This window comes from Mesoplodon bidens, assembly GCF_964165515.1.
Source record: "Mesoplodon bidens genome assembly, chromosome: 10".
Taxonomy (NCBI): Eukaryota; Metazoa; Chordata; class Mammalia; order Artiodactyla; family Ziphiidae; genus Mesoplodon; species Mesoplodon bidens.
Genome location: NC_138172.1, coordinates 94,200,828 through 94,205,777, shown reverse-complemented (window position 1 = coordinate 94,205,777; position 4,950 = coordinate 94,200,828). Strand labels below are relative to the sequence as shown.

Below are 4,950 nucleotides of genomic sequence, written 5' to 3'. Positions count from 1 at the left end.
AGGAGCTGAGAAGGGGGCTATTTTTGTCTGTTTTTTTCATAGCTGTAGCGCAGCTTCTACAACACTGCCTGGCACAAATGGGAAACTCAATATTCCTTTTTTTTTTTTTGGCTGCCAAAAGCTTTATTTCCATTTGGTCCAAGGCTTGGGAGAGGGCTCCAGGGTAGTTAAAAAGCTGCCTAGTAGCTGCAGAGAGGAGCTTCAGGCAGAAGCCCTGACCACAGGGGCTCCTCAAAGGCCGATGGGTTTCAGAGGCTCCTAGTCATGCTTGAGGGTGAGCCTTTCAAAAACCTACTAGCCCAACCCAGCCTGAGGACCAACCAGCCTGCAGAGGTTGGTCAGGTGGTCACCCATCTTCTTGATGAGTTTCACCTGCTCATACAGGAAGCGGCTCTCCAGGAAGCGGCTCTCCAGGAAGCGGCTCTTCAGGAAGTCTCAGAGGTGGGGGTCTGTGCGGGCAGAGCCCAGGGCATGCAGATCGAAAAGGGCCTGGTTCAGGTCCTTCTCCATGAGAATGGCAGCTTCCATAGCGTCTTGGGTTTCACCCCACTCATCTTGAGATGTCTTCTGCACGTCCTGGAAGAGGGCACGGTCACTGCACTGGTTTTGTATTTTCAAGAGACGTTCAGTGCCTTAGCGCTTCTCCTTGGCCAATTCACGGAAAAAGCGGCCCACACGCTGAAGAGCCCCATCGTCGCGGTGGAAATAGAAGCCCAGAGAGAGGTAGGTATAGAAGGCCTGCAGATGCAGGTTGACCAGGCGACCTCTACGTCGGTAGAATAATTCTGACGAATCTGGGAGCTCAGGGTTGATTGGTAATAAGGAGTTAACCTCAAAAAATGGTGTTGGGGCTTTCCTGGTGGCGCAGTGGTTGGGAGTCCGCCTGCCGATGCAGGGGATGCAGGTTTGTGCCCCGCTCCGGGAGGATCCCACATGCCGCGGAGCGGCTGGGCCCGTGAGCCATGGCCGCTGGGCCTGCGCGTCCGGAGCCTGTGCTCCGCAACGGGAGGGGCCCCAACAGTGAGAGGCCCGCGTACCGAAGGGAAAAAAAAAAAAAAAAAAAAAGGTGTTGGTTGGTTCCAGTGGCTGAGGGTAGCTGAGTGGCTAATTACAAAGGTTGCAACTGAAAAAAAGGCTGGAGGGCGGTCAGAGGCTGGAACAAGGGGTATCCCTTGGTCCGTTCGCTCTAAACACTGTTGAAGCAAGAGAGAGATGCGCAGGCCTGCCGCGCGACCTGCCGGAAACTCAGTATTCCTCAAGCCAGTTAGTGCCAGCAATGTAGTCACTTCCGGCCCCCTCCGTCTCCACCACCCCCGCCCCCGCCAGCCTAAGCCCTCCTTTCCCCCCTCCCCCCCTGCCTAGGACCAGCTCTGAGCTAAGGCTGCGACTGGGACACCTGCAAGTGGCTTCTCCAAGTGGCCAGGCCTTCCTCACAGTGTCGTGGCTGGGTTGCCAAGGTGAGCATCCTGAGAGGGAGGGAGCCACACAGAAGCCACGTGGCCTTTTGTGACCTTGCCTCAGAGGTCAAACACTGTCACTTCCACTGCATTCTATTTGTCGAGGCAGTTACAGAGATCTTCTCAAGTTCAAAGGTAGGGGACATACCTTCTCAGTGGAGGAGTGTCAACATCACATTGCAAAAAACAAGAACAAAACACGTGGGGTGATGCAGATACGGCAGAGGGCATTTTCCGAGGGATATATACATACATGCCGTGACCCTCAAGCCTTCCCTCGCTTTTACCTTATCAGACATCCGGCACTCTGCCCTGTACATGCTTCGTGCAGTACTTAGGAACTCTGCAAGGAAAATATGAACAGAACGGCTCTCCTTCCCACTCCTGCCCAAACTCAGGACTGGGGGACAGGGGGGCAAAAGTGGGACAGTGGGAATGTTTATCTCAGAAGGTAGAGGACTCACTTGGGCTCTGGGTGACTTGGGAGCAAAGCCACACACAGGCGTCCTCACTGTCACCTGTGTCAGCATACTATTTCTGTCCCTTTCACTCCTCTTTTTCATTGTTTATTTGTCATAGGTGTTTATGTTATAGGGAATAAATCTTGGGAAAGAAGACATTATCGTACATTGTTAAGTCTCCACTTTCATGTATTTATGCCAACGCTTGTGGCCTCATTAGGAATTTTAAGCTGAATTCACTTATGCTGGGTGGCACTTCCATTTGATAGGAAGTGAATTTCAGACTAGGTCAGCACTCAGGCAGTCATCCACCTCAAAGTCAGGGTACAACTCAATTCTTTTTGATATCAATGGAGGTATTCTTTAACCAGAGTTAAAATAATCTAAATCCATCTTCCAACAGTACGATTCGAATGAAATAACATCCAGCGTGCTTAGATTGGAAAAAATGGCATTATTCAATTTCCAGATACAGTAACTCGAATAATGAATTTGCAGAACTCGTTCTTGCTTTATTATTGGTACGGCTTCGTAACTGTCCTTTCAGTTCTCTTTTTCTCTGTGGGAAGACGGAGGAGGGGTGGCTAATGCAAAAGCAGAGGCAGCATCTTATTTACGCCATAACTGCTTTCCTGTGTCCTAAACCCTCAAGAGGGCTTTCTGAAGAAACAGGGGTGAAAAAAATTAAACCTTATCCAGTGGAATTTACAGAGCTAGAAGTAAAACAGCCTTAAAAGTTGTAACAGATACCTTTTTGGTTTATAACCACATTCTCTAACATCTGTTGAGGGACGCTTTCTGACCAAAGGGTCTGTCAGTATCAATAAGGAAAGATGTGTTCCTCATTGTTCTAGAATCTATGGTGTCTAGGGTTATGGAAATGGATATCTACTGTAGTTCATACCAGAGGATGGAGAGGGAGATTACAGACGGAAGGAAAAGGGGACGTGGATTACAGTGTGGACTTGCCCCTGGCCTTGCTTTGAACTCTCCCTGGCTTTTTGGAACTTAACCAAGATCAAACAGGCAGTTGCAGCCAGCTCACGGCCTCTGGTTCTCTGTATAAATTTAGGAGTTGATTTTGAGGTTAAGATTATGAAGTTTTGTGGTAACTTTAAACTGGAAAGTATTGCATTCACCTTTTATATTCCCCAAAGAAAGAAGAAATGCCCAGCCATGTAATGAAACTCCTTTCAATCTGACCATTGTGTTAGGAACAGATTTCACACTGAGTGAATCTTTGAAACCAGACTCAAATGTTTCCCATTAAGGCCGTGCTCGAGTATAAATGTACAAGGGCCCACTGCAGACTGTGCCATTCTCCAAGCAAATGCACACACTTGGTGACTTGGGTAGGGTATCAAAAACGGATCCACTGTTGAATACTTGTTTGCACTTCTTATTGCCATTGCTTAGAGCCTAGACAATGAGAAAGAAAACTCCCTCAACCTCTTGGTGGTGGCGGTGGGACCTACCTGATTAGGCAGAACAAGTGTGCGTCAAACTGTTGCAGCCTTAATGTCTGAATCAGAATTGCTTGCTTACAATGGCTAAGACATATCTTACTAGAATCCTTCACAGTTTAGCAACTTTTGCTTCAAGCTAAAATAAGTGCTAGGAAGTAGAGTTTAAAGTGATGCACAAAGGTTTAGACTATCAAAACAGGAGATTCTATTCAGAAAATGACTTTTACTGAAGTTGAAGAAAACTACAATACATTAACAGAAAGTTTCAATCTGTTATAAGATGGTTCTCAGTTTGATTTTTTTTTTTTTTTTTTTTTTTTTTGCGGTACGCAGGCCTCTCACCGTTGTGGCCTTTCCCGCTGCGGAGCACAGGCTCCGGACGCGCAGGCTCAGCGGCCATGGCTCACGGGCCCAGCCGCTCCGTGGCATGTGGGATCTTCCCGGACCGGGGCGCGAACCCATGTCCCCTGCATCGGCAGGCGGACTCTCAACCACTGCGACATCAGGGAAGCCCCTAGTCTGATTATTTTTGAGGGGTGGGGGGACTTTCCTTCCCTTTGTCTTAGAGCAAATGATAAAAACAAGCACTCCTTATAAAATAGCTCCATACAAGAGGGTGTTAAGGCAAATTAAAGTCCCCAGGTATAACTACAATCATGCTAATGAGAACAGAAACAAGGGCACTTATAATATGCTCTTATCCCAGACTTCAGGAAAGTTCATAGATGGTATCTTATGAATCCTGTTTGAACAATAGGCATGGTTATCTCCACTTTATCTTGGGGCAATCGAGGCATCCAAAGATAACTTGCCAAGGTCATAAGATTCCTCAGAGCCACCACCAGAAAAGAGAACCCTTGGGCTTCCCTGGTGGCACAGTGGTTGAGAGTCTGCCTGCCGATGCAGGGGACACGGGTTCGCGCCCCGGTCCGGGAAGATCCCACATGCCACGGAGCGGCTGGGCCGTGAGCCATGGCCGCTGAGCCTGCGCTCCACAACGGGAGATGCCACAAGAACCTTAACAGTGCAAACGCTGCTCAGAAATCAACGTTGTATGCATACTGCTAGGATTAACTTTTGTAGACAGTGTACTGACTGAAGGAAGTGGTGAAGCAAGAGGGAAAAAGAATAAAGGGGAAAATGAAGGCTGATCTGCGACTCCTCAAAAGTTATTTCTACAATTATTCAAAAGGAGACAAATCAATTATACTTCAATTTAAAGAAAGAGAGAGACCGTGTTTCAGTCTTATAAAGTTGGACATAATTTAAGACATAATTTAATACAACTTGCATTACTCAAATACGTACTTCTAAAAGTTTCCCCTTTCTTTTGTTTTTAATTGAAGTATAGTTGATTTATAATGTTGTGTTAGTTTCAGGTGTACAGCAAAGCGATTCAGTTCTACATATTTCCTCAGATTAATTTTCTTTATAGGTTATTACAAGATATTGAATATAGTTTCCTGCTCTATACAGTAAATCCTCGTTGCTTATCTATTTTAGGTATAGTAGTTTCTGTCTGTTAATCCCATACTCCTACTTCATCCCCGACCCCAGTTTCCCCTC

The 4,950-nt window shown here is 46.9% G+C and overlaps 1 pseudogene across 1 annotated transcript; it reads right to left on the bottom strand.

The window, feature by feature from the left end:
* Positions 1-273: 273 nt before the first annotated feature.
* Positions 274-1,777, bottom strand: LOC308624333 (ferritin light chain-like; annotated as a pseudogene). The gene is made up of 2 exons: positions 1,745-1,777; positions 274-794 (listed from the first exon to the last, which is right to left on the bottom strand). The product of its transcript is annotated as a ferritin light chain-like (transcript).
* Positions 1,778-4,950: the final 3,173 nt, after the last annotated feature.